This window comes from Anas platyrhynchos, chromosome 33 (assembly GCF_047663525.1).
Source record: "Anas platyrhynchos isolate ZD024472 breed Pekin duck chromosome 33, IASCAAS_PekinDuck_T2T, whole genome shotgun sequence".
Lineage (NCBI taxonomy): Eukaryota > Metazoa > Chordata > Aves > Anseriformes > Anatidae > Anas > Anas platyrhynchos.
The window spans coordinates 9277484-9297929 of record NC_092618.1 but is presented as its reverse complement, the minus strand read 5'-3'; the positions used below and the strand labels follow the sequence as shown (position 1 = coordinate 9297929).

Sequence of the window (20446 nt, the reverse complement as noted above, 5' to 3'; positions counted from 1 at the left end):
AGCTGGTGTTCCCTGGGGGCAGGGGGACTCTGGGCTGCCTTGGACAGCTGGGCTGCTGCAGCCCTGGCTGGCCCAGTAGGGCTGGAACACATTGGTGGGAAGGAGGGCTGTGCTCCTTGGGGATGTCCTGCCCTTTGCCATTGGTGTGGCAAGCAGAGAGTCTCCAGGTGCATCTCCCGACGCGGAACAAGCCCTCAAGGATGTTAAGGCCAGGACCTGTCACGTGGCGGAGAGAACTGCAGCAGGTTCATGACTTCTCTCCTGGGCATCATGTAGGTCAGCTGGAGAAGCAGGGAGTCCAGGCACTGCCGCGCCGATGCCGTGTGGATGCTGCCCAGGTTTCTCCTGATGCACTCCATGATTGTTGGCACCTTGGGGGACAAAGTGGGAATGGTGTTGCCAGCAGACCGCAGCCATTGCCACAGCTGCCACTCAAACTTTGGCCCCTTCCATTGCTCTCTGCTGGCTTCAGGTGGCTTCTGGAGCCCAAGAGACCCCGATGTGCGAGGGAGGCAGGGAGGGAGGCAGGGAAGGAGAGAGGAACCATGCCTGGAAGAGCTCAAGGGCAGGGCCATGGCCACAGGCCACTTACATCTGTCAGCCAGTAGTCAGGGACCTCCAAGGCTGCGTCCAGCACGCTGCAGGCCCCCTGCTTGTCATGGATGCTGGAGTCTTGTAAAGCTTCAAGGGCTGTGAGGATGATGTCCAGCCTCTCAGCAGGGAAGAGGTATCCTCCAAACCCCTGTGGGAAGAAGGAGGAGCGAAGACATGCCTCACTGAGTGTCCCAAGGGTGCTGCTTAGCTGAGCAGCAAGGGCAGCTCTGGAGAGAGGGCCCTCGGGGGAAGGGGTGAGGATGGGGCATATGGGGCCAGAGTGCTGGCCCTGCAGGTAACCAGGGCTTGCTGGTGGCCAGGAGGGCTGGAGCTGCTGCCGGGACACAGGGGAGCAGCCTTCGCATAGCCCCAGCCTGGGGACAAGAGGAACCCTCTCAGCAGGGCGAGTGAGGCCGTGCCAGCCCCACCGGTTCTGGACCCCTTTGCTCACACGAGATGCCTGCTGATGCTGCGGACAAGATCCCCAGCAAGGCCAGAGCTCATTACCTTGGCAATTTCACACGGAGTTGATGTTGTAGAAAACGGGTATGCTGTGTCCTCCAAATTCTTGTGTCTCTCTGCATAATTTACCATGTCCTCTCTCAATATGCATTCTAAACAGGGGGAAACAGCGAAGAGTCAGTAGGGAAGAGCATCTTTGCCAACAAGCTTGCCAAATGGTGAAAAGCTCTTTCACTAGGAATGGCTGAGGAGGGAGGCTCAGACCCACGGCGAGGAGAGTGGTGGGCAGGGATGTAAAGCACAAGGTGAGGAGTGCTGGGAGCAAGAGGGACCTCAGGGATGATGCAGAAGGAGGAGAAGCAATGGCGTTGGGTGCCGTGGGGGTAGCAGCGTGTCACAGACCCCCTTCTGCTCGGGGTCAGGATGTGCAGGAAGCCCCCTGACACCTGCCTTTAAGACGGCAGGGAGCAAACAGTCAGGGAGCATTCTGGAGGGCGTCACCATCCCTGGTGATGCACGGCTGGCTCTGCTGTTCACTCCTCGGGGAAGATGCGGTTTGGGAAGTGCTCATCGATTGATGGCTTAGACTGGGGGACACCACAAAACAGCGTGGTAGGTGATCTGGGGAGGGTTGGGAAGGACAGCAGCAGAGAACTGCTCCTGGACGGCAGGTGAGCGTCTAGCTTCTGCGGAAAACGATAGCCAGAATGCTGCGGGAAGCTGCTGTGAGGAGCAGAGGAGGCCAGGGAACCTGGCAGAATTCCGTGGGCAGCCTCCACCAAGCACAAAAACAATCCTTCACAATACTCACAGAATCACAGAATGTCTAGGTTGGAAGAGACCTCAAGATCATCGTGTCCAACCTCTAACCTAACACTAACAGTCCCCACTAAACTCAGGGAAAACAAGTAGACAAATCAGTAGATGTTTGTGTGCAGACGGACGCTGCCCACCACAGCTTCTTACCTCTTCCTTTTCTGATGATTTTGTATATGTGAGAAAGAGTTTCTAAAGCTGTGAATCTGATGGAATCTTTGTCACTGGTGAAAATGAAGAGGATGCCCAGCAGCTGTCCCAGGATGGGAATGTAGAGCTCTCTGGAATCATCGTAGCTGTGCTTGTATTTTTCATAGTCATCTGTGATCTGGGTGAGGAAGGGAGGAGAGACAAAGGGCTTAGTGGAGGCAGAGCCAGTCCCTGAGAGAGCACGGCTTGGGAAGGGAAGAGCAGGGGCGAAGGAGGGACGAAGACCCTCGATTCACGGTTCAGAGGCACTCACGTGCATCGAGGCTTGCCTCACAGGCACCCCTGAGTGGCAGGATGCTCTGGGATGCAGGAAAGGGTGGAGGGTTCCTTGTGCCTTACCTCGCTCAAAAAATAGCTGATGATGAAATCACCCAGACTCTCAATCCTCCTCACAGCTCTCTCACACACAGCTGGGTTTTTGGAGTGGGCAAAGTCCAGCATCACCTGCGAGGAGAGAAGTTGCTGGGTTGACAGTGGTCTGCAAATGAGACCTGAGAGGATTCTTTGGAAATTCTTTGCAAATGCCAAACCTCCAAGATATTCTCCAACTCTATGCTGACACTGGTGTTGGGACAGTTGAGTACGAAGGCCGCCAGCATGGTGTCCATGGCTTTCATAGTCTGCAGGGAGGACAGAAGAGCATCGAATTATTTCTGTGGCCCTCCTCACCCCCAGGAGCTGGCTCTGAGCCCCTCGGGAGTTCAGGGGTGGCTTTGGGGCTAGAAAGCCACTGTGTGCAGACCTCCTGCAGCACAAGATCAGGTCGGGGAAGGGGCGAGGCTGGGAAAGCAAATCTGGGCCCCGGCCCTGCACTGGTCTCTGGTTGTGTCAGCACGGGGAAGCAAGGCAGCAGCTCAGCAGGACTGGGGGTGCCGGTACCTCACCCAGCACATACCTCGGCGTAGAGCACTCCTGTCTCTGGCACATCTGACTCGGGAGGCAGAAAGAAGATGCTCTTGCAGCACACACGCAGGAGTCTCTCCTTTTTGCCACGCAGTGCTGTTGATATGGTGTTGCTGAAGGAGAGAGAGAGAGGAGCCTGTTGGACGCAGTGCCTTGAGGCTTATGAAGGAGGACACGGACCTCCCTTGGCCAGGCATCCTTGGGAGGGACGGGCAGCCTCCCTGCCAGCTTCAGGGCCACCAGGACATTGCCACCAGGGGCTGGGCACGCACCTGAGGAGGGCGACAGTCTCCATGGCCTTCTGCCGGAATGCTGTGCGCAAGCTGTCCACGGGCTCCTTTTCCAGCAGCGCCTGCAGAGCACAAGCAGGATGAGACCTTGGAGCCGCCGGCACCCAGCAGCAGCAGAGCCAGCGCTGCCCCAGCCCTCGCCTCCCAGGGGGCTGGTGCCGGGGGGCCTTGCCCCTTCCCCAACCCGCTGCGCATCCTCTCACCATGATGTTCTCCACCAGCTTATGTTTGCTGCAGAAGCCATGCAAGTTCATCGGCACACCCCTCTCTGTGACACATGTGCACAGATCGCAGATTTTGCTGAGGAACAGCATCTTCTGCTCCTCGTCGTCCTGGCAGCCACAAAGACACCAACAGAGCATTAGGGGGACACCCACGGCCAGCAGGACCAAAGCCTTGAGGGGTCTGGGGCTGTGTGGGACCCCTGGAGGGCAGCGCCAGGAGCACAGCTGTGATGCAAGCGGCTGCCATTACCTTTTCTGTGCCTCTGACATACGCCCTGATGAATTCCACGGCCTTGTCTCTGCACAGTTTCCATGCCTTACCTGGAAAGGAGGAAAGCAAAGAGTGCTGCAGAGAGGGGCTGAATGCAGGGGTGAGGAGAGGAAGGGCCCCAGCCCCAGAAGGCCGTGGGGAGGCCGCGGGGATGCCCAGAGGCTGCAGCAGCTCCGCTGGGAAGAGAGGCTGAGGGAGCTGGGCTTGTGGAGCCTGGAGAAGGCTGCGGGGGGACCTCGCTGCGGCCTCCCCGTGCCCAAAGGGGCCTCCAGGAAAGCTGGGGGGGGATCTTCATCATGGACTGCAGCGACAGGACAAGGGGTGACACCTTTAACCTCAAAGAGGGCAGGTTTCTTTTGGACAGGCAGGGATTTCTCTCCTTCACGCCCAGGGCAGTGAGGCCTTGGCGCAGGCTGCGGTGCCCCCTCCCTGGCACTGCCCACGGCCAGGCTGGGTGGGCTTTGGGCAGCCTGGGCTGGGGGGAAGCATCGTGATCGCCGAGGTCCCCCCCAGCCCAAAGCGTCCTGGCATTCTGTGGTGCTGCGGAGGAAGCTCGGCCCCGTCAGCCCAAGCGCCGCTTTACCCAGGGAAGGAGTCCTGGAGTCAGGCAGGGGTCTCTGTGTCCCCAACCCTCCCCACCCCATCCCGAAGACCCTGACTCACTGGGATCCAGCCACTGTACGTCGTCCTGGCTCTCCTCTACCTGGCTGCTGCCCGCTGCCTGAGCAATGGCCTCTGCCGGGCTGCTGTCCTCTGCCGGCAAAAAGGCCTCGACTGGGGTTCTTTCCACTGCCAGCAAGCTGTCCTCTGCTGGCCGGTTGCTGCCCCTAGAAGACCAGGTCTCCTGCCAGGCCAGCCTGGGCTGCCTGGGGGGCATGCCTCCCTCCTCATCCCCTTCAGAAGGAGCCTCTGGAGAGGGAGAGTTCTCAGAGAGAAACCGGCGGCTCCTCTGGGCGGGCGGTTGCGGCATTGTGGGACGTGGGCTATGCTCGGGGACTCCTCGAAGGCCCTGTGCTCCTGCCCTGTCCGTCACTGCCGTGCACCGACACTGAGGGTCCGAGCCACGGCTGCGCTCTTATAAAGCGGAGCCCTGGGGTGTCACCAAGTGACGTCACAATGGGTGCCACTGTGACACGTGCCTGGGCTGGGTGGGCACCCATTGTGACGTCACTTGGTGACACCCCAGGGTGCTGCCTGACGCGAGCGCAGCCGTGGCTCGGACCCTCAGGCCCTGCTTCCCAGGACGTGGCTGAACACCGCTCGTTGATGGGAAGTAGAGAATAATTTTTTTTTTCCCTCTCTCCGTGCTCCCGCGCGGACTGATTGTTTCTTTTGTTTCTTTTTTTTTTTCCTCCCCATTCCCTTTCCATTTAATTAAACCTTTCTCATCTCAAACCTCGAGTTCTCTGTGTTGTATTTTCTCCCCCTTCCTCTTTGAGGAGAGGGGCAGTGAGAGAGCGGTTGTGGTGGAGCTCGGCTGCCCACCTGAGTAAAACCACCACACTTTGTCCCAGCAACTGCGGTGCCTTGTGAGGGGCTGGGGCTGGGGTGGCCGTGCCCAGAGCCCTGCAGCAGCCTGTGGAGGGCATTGCCCTGGGGCCAGCCCAGCCTGGGCTGCTGGGCTGGGCTGGGCTGGAGAGAGGGCAGGGTGGTGGGGAGAGGTGGGCAGGGGCCGGGCTGGGCTGGGCAGTGCCCGGCAGAGCACTTTGTTGACTTTGATGACTTTCACCTATTTCTTTGAGGACTGTAGACACCCGTCTCTGTTCACCACCTTGCTCTCATCCCAGCATTTCCATCATTTCACCAGTGTCTCATCAACCCTCCCCAGCTGCTCCTTCTCACACAAAGCCATGCTCTGATCACAGACGCTCTTTGGGTGACCTCTGGCAACGCAGCACAACACTCTGAGGGACAGTTCTTCCTCCTCGTGGCCAGCACCAACATTCCAAAGTGCACTTTGTGGCAGTTTTTTCTCTCCTACTCTTTTCTACTACAAAAGAAAGCTCCATCAGGGTGGAACCCCCTCCTAAAGTAGGCATCCCAATCCATCAGGCTCCTTGCGGCCTGTCAGCCAACCAGACAGAAGTCACCGCACCAGCATCTTCCAAGCCATGGGCCTGCTGCTGTCCAGTCATGGACTCAAGCAGAAGGGACAGGACAACCCATATGTGGGCCTTCTTTCTGCATGGGTCCTCCTGGGTATGTAGGCAGAGGGGATCCCACAGTCAGCATGCCAGCCAGGTGCCTTTTGCTGGCCTACCAGGGCCACTGGCAGATGTCAGCCGAAAAGTACCGATCCCAGCTCTAAGTCAAGGGTGACCTGACACCTACAGACTGAAGTGACCTCTCAGTCCCTTTCTGTGACATGATCCTGCTGCTGCCCTATCAACTGCAGAGACAGAAGTGACCCCACAGTGACCACCACAGTCACACTCCCCTGCTGGTGCAGGAGATCCTGAGGCAGAGCTGAGCTCATCAGAGCATTCTCCCCTGTCTCCTCCTTGTGGCCCACAATCTGATGAGATCCATGGCCCCTCACATTCAGCTTTGAGTGCCATGACTGCAGAGCAACCTCATGGTTCCTGCCCTGTCCCAAGGGATGACGGGCCTAAAGTTAAGGCTTAGTAGAGGGGCTGAAGGTGAGGAGGTTAATGCACAGGAACAGGGGTTTTGGGTGTTAGGTGTTCATGTATATGACTAGGGACTAGGGCCCACCTTACTGGGTTAAAGATTAAGCAAAGTTTGAATGGGAATGTTTTGGTATTCTTACGTGGGTATCAGGTCTGTGTTTAGGGTATGGACAAGCTTTGTGGTTTAGGGTTTTGTTTAGGTCTCTCAGGCAGTTTCCTAGGGTTAAAAAGAGCATTTTAATGCTAGTGTTAAGGTCAGGGATCAGAGTGATTAAGAGAGTAAAAACAAGGGGAAGGGGCTATGTGATGAATTTTGGCTTCAAGGGATGCGTTGAGGTCAGGCATTAGAGTAGTGAATTCCTGACAGTGTGTACAGTAGCATTTAGGTTTAAGGATTAATGTTGCTGGTTAAAATAGGGCAAGGTCTTTACATGACTCTTTTAAGTCAGTGCTACAGCAGAATCAACATTGCCTGAACCTTCTAGCCTCCCAGAAATCATTGATTCCTGCTGGCCTCTTCTCTCTCCCAAATCTCACATTTCTCCTGGCCAGGCTTCTTCTGACCTCCCCATATCAGTCATCTTCTTAAGGGTAGTTTTCTGATGGCTTTCATGATCTCACAGTGTCTGTCTTACCTCTGTTGGCTACTCCTTTCTTAAGACAGACGCAGCACCGAAGCCAGGATGGAAAAGAACATAAAGGCTGCAAGAACATTCTGCACAATGTGCCCTGCAGCTCCGTACCACCCTAAAAATTTGTTTCCTGCCTCCAGCTTTTGGATATAGAACGGCTCCTATGCAGCCAGGGTGACTTTTTCCAGGCCCTCGTGCATGGTTCAGTTTACCCCAGGCATCTTGGAGGCAGTGGCCCCCTCTGTGTTGAAAACTGAAAGCAGTCCTGAAGGATGACTTCAGGCAAAAGCTGACACCTCTGACATGACAAGCCCTATCCAAGACCTCTTCCTTTATGGGGCCTACCAGGTACTCGGAAAGAGCGGATCTCACAAACTACAGGCACAGCAAGTGCCTTCTGCTTGCCTTTCAGGTACTTTTGCAGATATGAGCCTAATGGCATAGATCCCAGCCAGGAGTCAAGGGATGAGCTGCCAGCTATTTCTCCAAGAAGCCACCTCAAAGGCCATTTAACAGCCATTCACTTCCTGCTGGACTTAGAATTTCTGAGGCACCACCGCCTCATAATATCATACCTACAAAACACCCCCTTTTTGGCCTAGGACCTGCCCAGGTAGAAGTGATCTGATTGTGATCCTTCAAGCCCATGGCACTGCTGCTGGGCTCCCAGACCCTCTGATGCATGTGAACCAGTTCCGTGCCAGTTCTGGGAGGTGCTAGGGCAGGTGGGACCTTGCAGGCAATGTTCCAGCCCCATGACTGTTGTTGGTCTCTCAGCTCCTTGCACACAGCAAAGATCACTCTGACATGCAGATGTTGTGTGCCTGAAGCTGGCCTAGAAGACACTCTGGGAAGCGCCCTCCCAGCCCCTGCCCCAGCCCCAGCTGGCGGTGCTGCTCTGCAGAGCAAGGGGGCTGTGGTGCCCAGGGCACGGGGACACTCTGCAGGGCCATGCTGGGCAGGCTGGGAGGCAGACCCAGCTCATGGGGTCACTGTCATTGCCCAAGGCTGCAAGGAATCAGTCACCAGCCTCCTTTGCTGGGGCTACTGCGTGTCCTGGGGCTGCAGAGCTCTCCTCTGCCTGTTGACAGCAGCTTGAGCACTTGAGCTCTGCTAAATTCACCTTGCACAGGCTCATGCTCTGCGGGCTCCACCTGTTTTATGGGCTCATGCTGCTCCGGCCAATACCCTGGACTCTGCTGGCAGATGCTAATTCCCTCTGCAAGAAACATTAACCTGCCAGCAGTCCCAGCACAGCCCCACAACAGCACTGGCACCAAGCTCCAGGAGCAGCCGGGCCTGGCCCCACCAGCAGGAGAGGGCGGCAGAGGCAAGAGAGCAGCTTGGCATGCCCCAAGCGCTGGTGCTCCCTGGCTGTGCTGCTGGAATGGGACTCTTTTCCTCTGCAAATGGGCACTGCCCCAGCAGAGCCAGACCAGGTCTCGGAGGAAGGACATCAGACAAAGAAGGCAGTGTAGGCTGTTTTATTTCGTTAAAAGTTCACAGAGACCATAATTCCACATGGACAGAGACTCAGTACATACACTAAACACACGTACAGAATTGGGAGTGGGACAAAAATGACATTTTATTGGGCAACCTAAACTGAAAAAAGAAAAAAGAAACAACAACAAAACAAAACACAAAACTAAGTAATACCAGTACTAAAAATACACACTCACACACACAAAAACAACAAAAAAGGGAATATAGGTTGCTCTGTGTAAGTGATATTCTGAGTAATCTGCAGAAACAGACTGTGAAATTATTGTTTCCGAAGCAAATCAAGTCATCAGTTTCCACAAGGCATTCTTGAGGTCCTTGTTCCTCATGCTGTAGATGAAGGGGTTCACTGCTGGAGCCACCACCGAGAACAGAGCGGCCACCAACAGGTCCAGGGATGGAGAGGAGATGGAGGGGGGCTTCAGGTAGGCAAACATGCCAGTGCTGACAGTCAGAGAGACCACAACCAGATGAGGGAGGCACGTGGAAAAGGCTTTGTGCTGGTCCTTCTCAGAGGGAATCCTCAGCACAGCCCTGAAAATCCGTATATAGGACAACATAATGAAAACAAAACAAGCAAAGATTAAAGAAAGAGTAAATAAGAGTACAGCAACTTCCCTGAGGTAGGCATCTGAGCAGGAGAGCTTGAGGATCTGGGGGATCTCACAGAAGAACTGGGCCACTGCATTTCCAAGGCAGAGGGACAGGGAAAATGTATTGGCTGTGTGCAGGACAGCATTGAGAAAGCCACTGCCCCAGGCAGCTGCTGCCATCTGGGCACAAGCTCTGCTGCCCAGGAGGCTCCCGTAGTGCAGGGGCTTGCAGATGGCAACGTAGCGGTCGTAGGCCATGACGGTGAGGAGGGAATACTCTGCTCCGACCAAGAAGACAAAAAAGAAGACCTGTGCAGCACACCCGTGGTAAGAGATGGCCCTGGTGTCCCAGAGGGCATTGGCCATGCCTTTGGGCAGAGTGGTGGAGATGCAGCCCAGGTCGAGAAGGGCGAGGTTGAGGAGGAAGAAGTACATGGGGGTGTGGAGGCGGTGGTCGCAGGCTATGGCGGTGAGGATGAGGCCGTTGCCCAGGAGGGCAGCCAGGGAGATGGCCAGGAAGAGCACGAAGTGCAGGAGCCGCAGCTCGCGCGTGTCTGCGAATGCCAGCAGGAGGAACTCGCTCACAGAGCTGCTGTTGGGCATTTGCTGACTTTGGACACAGGTATCTTTGAAGAGGAGAAAAAAAAAATAGAACAGACTTCAATGAGGAAAACCTATTTCATCTCCTGGAAAGCCCGCAGATAAGCCTCTCTCTTTGCATGAGAACCTTTCTGCAGCTCTCTTGCTTGAGCTCTGGGTGGTGCTGGCTGCGTGTGACACTGGGAGCAGGGGCTGCTGTGGGCTCCAGAGGAGTCCTTCCTGCTGTGCAGCAGGAGGGAAGCAGGACCATGGGGGAAACTCAAGTGCAGTCCACTTGTCAGATCAATGAGCCATGCAGTCATTTTGCAAACAACTCATCCGACCACACTGTAGAGCAAGAGAGATTTTATTTGCTGTATTTTCTTACAATTCCCCCTGTAATGCTTAGGACACCGATCATACTCGTGTTACGCTGAGAAAAAAACGGAGACAGCTGAGAGCAGAGAAGCCCCAGTCCGAGTGAGGCTGGACAGAATCCTTACCTTGGCCCTGGGGGCCTGAGCAGGATCTCAGCTCTTCCCCCCTAGCCAGGGCTGCCGAGGCCTCACTCCAGCTGCCCACAGACAGACATCCAGCAGCACGGACATGGCCTTAGCAAGGAGGTGTCTTCTCCTTGGGACGCCTGGATGCCACAAGGATGCCACGAGAGAGCTGCATCCTGCTGGAGAGCAGCCTGAAGCCCAGGAAAACACCCCACAGACAGGTGAATATCCACACGCTGGGGTATTCCAGTATCCCAGGCACACAACATGCTGTACCTAGAGGATTCTTGGCCACTCTGTTCCTGCTGATCTTGGCCAAACTCTTCTTTCCCCCGCCTGTGCTCACAGACCCCATCCCATGCGGCTGTGCTCAGCGCTGCCCTGCAGCACCCTGCCACCACCAGGGCCCTGCCAAGGGGCACCTCCATGCAGCAGGAGCTATGGGGCAGCTGACAGAGAGCCCTGCATCACCAGCAGGGTGTTCGAGGCTTCTAGGGTGTCAGGGGCACCTGGCTTAGGCCACTCCAAGGGGCTTCTGCCAGACTTCCTCACCTCGCAGTGCAATCCAGCAGGACTCTCACAGCCTACTGCATTGCCCACCGCCCTCCCAGAAACAAGACCCAGCACGAGACCCTTCCAGGAGCTGCAGCTGCATGGCCCTGCAGCCAGAGACTTACCTTGTCAAGGGCTGTGCAGGTTTCTCCTGCAGGCAGCTCTCAGCACCCTCCCACTCCCAACTGCCTCCAACCCCTCTCTCCTCTCCTCTCCCCATGGGGGTCAGAGCCCCCAGCCCTTCTGCGCTGTGCAGAGGAGCTGCTCCTGGGCAGAGCTGTCTCTCTGCACCAGGGCCCTCTTGCCAGGAGCTCTCCCTGTCCCAGGAGCCCAGCCCAGATCAGCAGCAGAGGCATTGGAATCAGCCCTCTGGGGGCTTTGGCGATGAGCCCATGAACCTCAGGCACTGAGAGTGCGTTGAAGAAATCTCTCAAGAAATCCAAGGCAGATGCAAGTTTCCTGCAGTGTCCCCCTGAGGGGGGACTCTGCTGGCACTGACACAGCCTCCCTTGGAGCTCATTAGAGCAGAACACTGGAGGCAGTGAGGACAGGTAGACAAATGTGAAGGTGACACTGATGTATTGAAAAACAGGCTTTGACCCCAGGCTCCTGGGAAGGGAGATCCTTTCCCTTCACACAGGAGCTCAGGGCTCTTCCTGGGCAGTAGGAGATGGGGATGTCCATGGCCCAGTGCAGGAGAAGGGTACGACTCCTGCCTGGTTCATGGCTGGTGAGGAGGCAATGAGACCCTGGTGCTTTAACAAGAAGCTGCCTCCTCATAGGCCTCGCTGTCGGAGACAAGAGCCCTAGCCATTGACACACAGACCTCAGGCCTGTTGGGACTTTCAGCCTTTCCAGTGTGCTTGCTCCTCTCCACACCAGGCTGTCCAAGAGATTCACAGACCTGCACCTCTTTCCCTGCTGGCTGTGTGGTGTCTCATCAGATCGGAGCCGAGCATGGTAACTTACATTTTCTTGGTGGCCATGCTCCTCATAAGGCAGCTCTGTAGGAAGTTGGCCTGGTTCCTGGTGAGCTCCTGGTGAGCTCGTATGGCATCCCTCGTGGTGCCCAGGCCCTCCTCCTCCTGGGCACTGCTCACTCAGCAGGGTCCCAGTCTGCCCTGATGTGTGGGGTTCCTCTTCCTCTGGTGCAGGATGAGGCTTTTCTTCTTGTAAATGTCAAGAGGTTTCTGTAGGCAAAATCCTGCAGTTTCTCAAGGTTCCCCTGGACAGATGCTCCATTCTGTCAGCCTTTCATGTCTGCAGGCAGACGTTTCAACCTTTGTGTGATTGTGCTATCTGTGACAAGTTAGCAGTATCAGGAGTTGCAGGAGAGTTTGGATAATAAAGGAGTAACCAGTTGAACGGAATTGCAGTACAGAGTCACAGAAGGCTAGCGGATGGAAAGCTGTCTGTTTCCACAAGTTATGATATCTCCCCTCCCCTCCCCTCCCCTTTCCTTCCTTAATAAACTGTCTCTATCTCAACCCACAGGATTCACTTTCTCATTTCTTTCCCCCATTCCAGAGAGGGAGGAGGGAGGGTGAGCAAAAAGCTGTGTGGTGCTTACCTGCTGGCCACGTTAAACCACAACACAGCCCCAGCAAAGGAGTCTGGCAAGTGATTCCTTGCGGCCCTGGGGCAATGGCAGTGACCCCATGAGCTGGGTCTGCCTCCCAGCCTGCCCAGCATGGCCCTGCAGAGTGTCCCTGTGCCCTGGGCACCACAGCCCCCTCACTCCGCAGAGCAGCACCGCCAGCTGGGGCTGGGGCTGGGGCTGGGGCTGGGAGGGCCCTTCCCTGAGTGTGTTCTAGGCCAGCTTCAGGCACATGGTGATAATAGGGAAATAATAATAATATGTACAAACAAGTGATGCACAATGCAATTGCTCACCACTTGCTGACCGATGCCCAGCCTAACCCCGAGCAGTCCGGCCCCCTCCCCCGGCTAGCCACCCCTGTATATTGTTTAGCATGACGTCAGATGGTATGGAATACCCCTGTGGCTAGTTTGGGTCACCTGTCCTGGCTCTGTCCCCTCCCAGCTCTTACTGCACCCCCAGCCTGCCCGTTGGCAGGACAGAGCAAAAGGCTGAGATGTCCTTGACTTAGTATAAGCACTGCTCTGCAACAATTAAAGCATCGGGGTGTTATCAGCACTCTTCTCATCCTAAGCCAAAACACAGCGTTCCACCAGCTACTAGGAAGAAAATTAATTCTGTTCTAACTTAAACCAGGACACCCCTTCTCTCCACAGCAGTTCTTTTCAAAACAACTTTTCATTGCTCAAACAACTTTGAATGTAACAACAACAGCAAACACCCAGGAGCTTCCATGCCTTACTGGCTGGAGAACAAGAAACCCAAGCCTGCATGGAGTCTCCTGAATCACCCTTCTTGGTTCCCTCTAAACTCTTTTACATTCCTGATGGCCTCCTCGTTAAGAGTCTAATTTTATCTCAACCACAGGGCTTTCCAAGCCCCATGGCCACACTCCCAAATCTCCCCCTTCTTTATTAATATCAACCATTTTCTCCACACGAATTACCACTCCATATATCACAATCCCTCATTTTCTTTTGAATATCATTAATCCGTGTCTTGTTTTCAGATTTGGCCAAGGCCAACTGAACCACAAGAGAATGCTTTCACAATATTCTCTGCAAGATTTATAAACAAGTTTTTAGCAATTATTGGACTCCCATATCTAGAATATTTCACCCAACTCATTGTTCCACACAATGTATACTAATCATCCCCAGCAGCATCACATACATCAAATTTGATTGATCAAAGTAGATAACCAATCCTCTAGGTATAGAGGATTATATATACTTGCAGCGCCGCCTCTTCTGCAAGTGGGGGCTGCACGCCGGTGAGGGGGGCACAGGGTGATAACGGGTGACAACATCGACATCCACTACGCCACCAAGGGCCTGCAAGGTGCGTCCCCAGAGTGTCCCCAAGGTGTCCCCAAGGTGTCTGCAAAGTGTCCCCAAATAGCCGCCAAGGTGTCCCCAAAGTGTCCCCAACCTGTCCCCAACTGTCCCCAATGCCCCCTCCCTTTTGTCGCCCCCCCCAGGCTGACCCAAGCTGCACCTCGAGGTGTGGCACCAGGGCTCCCTGGGGCGCAGCGAGCTGATGGGCTTCGGCTCCTGCCAGATCCCCAGCACCCCGGGGTGCCACGCGCTGACCTGCGTCACCTGGCGGCCCCAGGGGACCTGGCAGGAGCGCCTGAGCCAATTTTGGCTGGGGGGGGGGGGGGGGCCCAACCGCTTACCCCCGACCCCGGTTACGGCGACCGCATTCGGCTGCGCACCGGGGCCGCCGGCACCGTGCGCCTGGAGCTCGGCGTCATCCTGGGCCACTTCGAGCGCTACGGGGTGCAGTGCTGAGCCCCCCCCCGCGGGGGGGACACAGGGGAGCACCGAGCACCCCCAAGACCGACGCCCCCCCCCCCCCCCAACTCCCCCAGCCCCGGTACTTGGGGGTCTCGAGACTGGTGCAGGATGGAGACGCGGGGAAGGGGCCCGGGGAAAAGGGTCTTTTTGGGGGAGGGGGGGGTACTGCTGGGGGGGGGGTCCTGGTTGGGAAGGGGGTCCTGGGGGGGCAATTGGGGGTGGGGGTTAATGAGGGGGGCTGGAGGGGGTCATTAGTGGGGATGGGGGAAATTGGAGGACTGGTTGGGGTAATTATTGGGGTGGGGGCGATTGGGGGTGCTGGTGGGGTAATTATTTGGGATGGGGGGCAATTTGGGGGGGCTGGAGGGGGCAATTGGGGGACTGGGGGGGTAATAATTGGGGATGGGGCAATTGGGGGGGCAATGGGGGGAGAAGGGAGTAAGGGGATGTAAAAGGGGGGGCGGGGGTGCAGTGGGGGGGGCGGGGGGGCAATTGGGGGGGTCAGACGGGGCAATTGGGGGAACAAGAGGGTGGGGGGGGCTGCGATGGGCTTGGGATGTGCAGTGCAAGGGGGTGGGGAGCTCCTTGGAGGGGGTGCAGAAACCCCTGGGAGGGACATGGACCCCCCCCTCTGGGGTGGGGTGACACCATGTGTGTGTGTCCCCATGTCCCCCCCCCCGTGTCCCCGCAGGGCATGGCGGAGCTGCACGTCATCAGGCAGCTGGTGGGGGCCAGCGGCTTCCCCCAGCGCAGCCTCTTTTGCAAGTGGGGGCTGCACGCCGGTGAGGGGGGGGCACAGGGTGACAACAGGTGACAACATCGACGTCCACTACGTCACCAAGGGCCTGCAAGGTGCGTCCCCAGAGTGTCCCCATATTGTCCCCAGGGTGTCCCCAAATAGCCCCCAAGGTGTCCCCAATGTGCCTCCAGATTGTCCCCAAATTATCCCCAGAGTGTCCCCAAAGTGTCACAAAATAGCCCCCAAGAAGGGGGCTCCCCTCTGGAGCTCTCCTCAGGCCCTCCCCCCGGTACCCCCACGTCCCTCGGGAGCCCCCTGAGCACCCCCAGACCCTTCTGAGCACCCCCAGAGCCCTCCTTAGGGCTCTCCCCTGCACTCCCGCATCCCTTGGGAGCTCTTTGACCACCCCTGAAGCCCTCTGAGCACCCCCAGACCCCTCTGAGCATTCCCAGAGTCCCCAAAGCCCTCCTCAGGGCTCCCCCCATTACACCCCCTGCCCCTCAGGAGCCCCCTGAGCACCCCCAGAGCCCTCCTCAGGACTCCCCCCTGCACCCCCACATCCCTCGGGAGCCCTTTGAGCACCCCCGGAGCTCTCTGAGCACCCCCAGAGCCCCCTGAACACCCCCGAAGACCCTCTCAGGGTTCCCCCCATTACCCCCCCACCCCTCAGGATCCCCCTGAGCATCCCCAAACCCCTCCGAGCACCCCCGGAGCCCTCTGAGCACCTCAGGAGCCCCATAAACCCCTATAGCCCCCCCTCAGGGCTCCCCCCGTTTCCCCCCCGTTCCTCAGGAGCCCTGTGAGCACCCCCAGACCCCTCAGAGCACTCCAGGACCCCACCCCCTCAGCCCCCCCCACGCCCCTCGGAGCCTGGCCCCGACCCCATCTCCCTCCCGAGCCCCCCCCCCCCCCCCCCCAGGCGGCCCCCACCTGGCAGCCACAACTTGGGGCGCAGCAGCACCTCCAGCGTCGCCCTCTCGGGGCTCTCCTTTGAGCCCCGCACCTCCGCGGGGCCGTACAGCCCGGCCAGCACCGAGGTGTCACCTGCGCGAAGGGGGACACAGAGGGGACGGCACTGCCACCGGGCCCCGAAAAACCCCGGGGACAGAACAATAATGGATGATGCTCAGAGGGCCTTACGGGGCAAGTGAGCTTTCCAGAAACACCTTTTACCCTGATCTCCTGGGAGGCAGCAGACTTCTCCATGGGTTGGGTCAGGCCGGCATATGCGGCCCTCTGTTCTGCTCAGAAGGGAGTCACTTATGACAGTAACCCTTCTCTTCTTCTTGATGGAGGTGGTCGTGATACTGGGGAAGGCTGACTTGCCCTAGAAAACCCCTCCAACCTGGATGGACCTTCATGCACATCATCGTTTGTGTGTCCATTACTTCCAGAGTCTGTTGTTTCAGGGCACCTGAAAGGAAGGTGAGGTAGGCAAGGAGGGGTTCGCCTGCTGCCCCGAGCAGATCTAAACTTCCATCCCTTCGTCACTGAGATGCACTCCTTCTGCCTGATGGCCAGAGGGTAGGGGATCCTCCATTTCCTCTGCTGTGTCTGCCTGACGCATCTGTCCCAGGGCTGGCACAGTACAGTTCAACCTTCTCCGACTCCCTGGTGCTCCTCAGCCTGCCCACCTCCTCCCGAAGCTCTGCCAGGAGGCTGAGCAGTTCTTCTACCTGGGCGCACCTACCACAGGATGGGATGTCAGGAAGAATTTCTTCATGCAAAGGGTGGAACCGGCTGCCCAGGGCACTGCTGGAGTCCCAGGCCTGGAGCTATTAAAGAAATGCGTGGACTTGGCGCTAAGGGCCGTGGTTTTGTGGTGGGCCTGGTGGTGTTAGCTGACGCTTGGACTTGAGCTGAAGGCCCTTTTCCAAGCGCAAGGGTTCTGTGACTCTTTCACTGGTTGAGTAGGCGCCATGCAGTCACCGGGCCCAGGGAAAAGACGTCCTTGGTGGCCTCCAAGTTAGCTCAGCGTCATGGCACCGAGTCACTGTGAAGGAGCTGCTGGAATAACGAGACAACAACCTAGTTCTATTAAAATATATATTGCTCTTTTGAGGACTGCTGCGGGGCTAGCGGCAACACGGCAGTGGAAATCTCCGTCCTGACATTGCCTTATGCCTTGACGTCAGGATCAGTATGGTTTGAACTGCCAGGGAACGGACCATGGGTTCCGGGTCGTTCTCTGAAGGCTGGAGGACTGCAAAAGAAAGAAGAGCAGAGATGAAAACCCACTCCTTGCAGAGATCCCCAGGCATCCCCTGCAGAGCATGCCAGCCCCACTCGACTCTTCCCCAGGCCAGGAGGAGCAGGAGGGACAAAGGAATCCGTTGAAAGCTGCTGCTCAGCAATGTCCCAAATGCAGCCACCAGTCCTTCCCCACCTGCGCACCACAGGTCAAGTGGGGCACCTTCACAAGCTGGTTCCCTCACCACCTGCCTCCATCCCTTGGGAGGATTCACACACTCCAGGAATCTCCTGGACTCTTTCCTCTCGCTATTGTGCTTCCCCATGAGAGCAAGGGCTAGCAATCGTGACCCTGCTCCTAGCTGCTTGTAGGCTGTCTCATCTCCCTCTTCGTCCTGGTTGCGTGCTCTACAACAGGCTCCCACCTTCTGTCAGCCTTACTGCCCTTTCCCCTGACTCTTCCTCAGGGACACTCAACCCTTTCAGCGGCACTGCCCAGCTCCAGGCTGGGAGGCCATTCCCTGACACCACAGGCTACCCCGTCTCCTCTCCCTCGTTCCTATGGCTGCATTGCTCCTCCGCCCCGAAGCATTTCCCTGGAGCAGGGCAAGGCACGGGGGCCTCTGCCGCTGTCCCCCCAGCCCTAGCACACCCCCCACTGCCCTCACTCACCGCTGAGGATTTCCTCCAGCTTCTCCTCGCTCTGGTCCTCGCAGTAGCGCGCAGCAAGACCTAGACACAGAGACCCCATCAGAGCCCCGCTCCCCAGCACGCTCCCAGCAGCGCAGCCCCTGGCCTGGCCAGCCAGGCTGTGCCCCCTCCTGCACCCTGGAGCAAGGGCCCAGTCGGGGGGCTCTGGGGGCAACAGGGCAGTGCCTGGGGCTGCCAAAGGCTGCCCCAAGAGGGACCCAGGGGCTGGGCTCACCAATGAATCTGACGGCCTCAAGTCGCAAAAGGGTCTGAGTGTCCTGCAGGTAGGGCTGGCTCTGCTGCAGGTATTCTTCTACTCTGCCTCTGTCCTGCTGCAGCTGGAGAGAGAGAGAACGCAGGGTCACGGGGCTTGCACACCCTCTCCAGGGTCTCCTCCAGCATCCTGGGGGCAGGGAGGGCAGAGGGGCCTGCAGAAGAGCCCCCTGGGGCTCTGTGCTGGCAGGAAGGGAGCGAGGATGCGGCTGCACGCAGCGGGCTCTGGCCGGGCGCGTTTGCCCAGCTGGGGCAAACCAAGTTGGGTCCTTACCAAGCACTCTCCAATCCTCCATGTCTGTTTTGTCTGGACGAAGCGCTTGAGCTCCTTGCATCGCAGAAACTCTGCAGCCACGGCGAGAGCTTCCCCAGAGGCCTGTGGAGCAGCAGAGGTTGGGAGGTAGCAGCACAGCCTTGGGAAGGAGACCCTCTGTCCCCTCCTCTTGGCAGGGCTGCGAGCCTTTCCCAGCGCGTTATGGGAGGCTGTGGTGGGGGGCAGCGTGCACTGGGTTCAGTGGCCAAGGCAAGGCCACGGGACAGCCACCATCGGAGGCAGCTCACAATGAGAGAGATCCCAGAGATCACAGCAAGAGATCAGAGGCTGGACTCGATGAACTTGAGGTCTCTTCCAACCTAGAAATTCTGTGATCCCCCAGAGCAACCCTGTGGCATCAGCACACCCTTGCCCACATAACTGCTCAGCTCTGAGATCTGTACCTTTGCTACGCTCTCACTCTGGTCTCTCATGTGAACGTAGAGTGGGAGAAGGCTCCTGTGAACTGTCCTCTTCATTTCCTTCGTCCTTTGCCGCAGCACAGCTTCCACCACGGCTTGGAAGAGGCAGATGGAGTGCTCCTGCACCTGGCTGGACGCCTGGCAGGGAGGAGGACAGGAGGAATTTCAGCATTAGCGTGGCCGATGTGAAGGGAGCTCCCAGCACTGTGAGATGCTTCAGCGCTGGATCCTTCCCAGAGGAGCTGCTCAGGGGCAGCTGCAAGGCCTGGTGCCCGTGAAGGGCAACGCAATCGGTTGCCATCGCAGGCTGCCCGCCAGCCACCCCACTTTCGCCACCAGCCGCACCAGCCATGCCCAAGCAGAGCTCCCCAGCGCCTGGGCTGACGAGGAGACTGGGAAGGCCCTGCCTGAGCGCTGCCCACAGGGCCGGGCTGAAGGGCAGCCCTCGTTACAGGGGGCCCAGCTGAGGGCTCGGGCTCCCGCAGCACACTTACGTGGCCAAAGAGTGGCAGGAGCTTTTCATCCAGCTGCAGAGCCAGGACACTGGCCTCCCTCCTCTCCACATGAGCCATCACGTTTTTCAGCACAAGCAGGGCCTTCAGCACCACGTCTGTGTTGGTGTCCTGCAGAGCCTCCACAATGTCTGGCAGCACGACCTGAATTTCCCTTGCCTGTAGGAAAGACACCATTTCCCTTCCGTGAGGCAGTGAGAGACCACCCTGGGCAAAGGGCTCTGGTTCCTGAGCACCAGCCTCCTGCCTTGCTTCCTGGCAGCGGGGAGGGACGGGAGGGCAGAAGAGCAAAGCCCCAGGCTGCCAACATGGCTTTGCTTGACGATGGCCCGCTCACCTTCTCAGGGCTCTCTGACACGGTGCAGAGCCCTTTCAGAACCATCAAGCGCATCTCTGGGCTTGGGTGCCTCAGGTAGCTCTGGAGGTGCACTGGGTTACCAAAGTCCTCCTCAGAAATGTCATTCTGGGCCAGCATCTGCAAGAAAGAGCAGTGAGAGCCTGGCAGGGCCTGCAGGGCTCCCTGCAGCCTCTTCTTCTCCCACCTTTGGGCAGGGATGGGGCAGCGCCAGCTGGCACCAAAGAGGCACCAGGCGCGGGGAGCTACGGGGGCTTGCCGGCCCCAGGGACCATGTGTCCGTACGTCCTGCGGGAGCTGGCAGTTTGGGGGTAGATGGGCACAGGGCTGTGCCTGTGTGCCTGAAGGGGCACACGTAGCCCTGCTGGGAGCAAGGTTTCATCTGGGAACTCACAGCCAAGCGACGGATGCAGGTGTCTTCGGTGACTGCGGTGCACCAGTTGCGCAGCGGCAAGTCTCGTATCATGATTCCTAAAACCCTCTCCAAGGTCCTCGGCATGGCCAGGATCACCTCCCACATGGCCAGGTCAGTGCTGCAAGCCCAGAATACTCCGTCAGTGAGGCTGCCTCAGCCGCAGGGCCACAAACTGGGCCAGCCCCAGAGGACCCAGGCTGTCCTGCAGCCCCTGTGACTTGGGGAGCACTGAGGGCCCAGCCTGGGCAGGCAGGAGGGGGCTGAGCTGGTGTTCCCTGGGGGCAGGGGGACTCTGGGCTGCCTTGGACAGCTGGGCTGCTGCAGCCCTGGCTGGCCCAGTAGGGCTGGAACACATTGGTGGGAAGGAGGGCTGTGC

The 20446-nt window shown here is 57.9% G+C and overlaps 1 protein-coding gene across 5 annotated transcripts in view; it reads left to right on the top strand.

Moving 5' to 3' along the window:
• LOC119713057 (latent-transforming growth factor beta-binding protein 4-like) overlaps positions 1 to 20446 on the top strand; it is a 104558-nt gene that overhangs the window by 41543 nt on the left and 42569 nt on the right. The window lies entirely within an intron of this gene.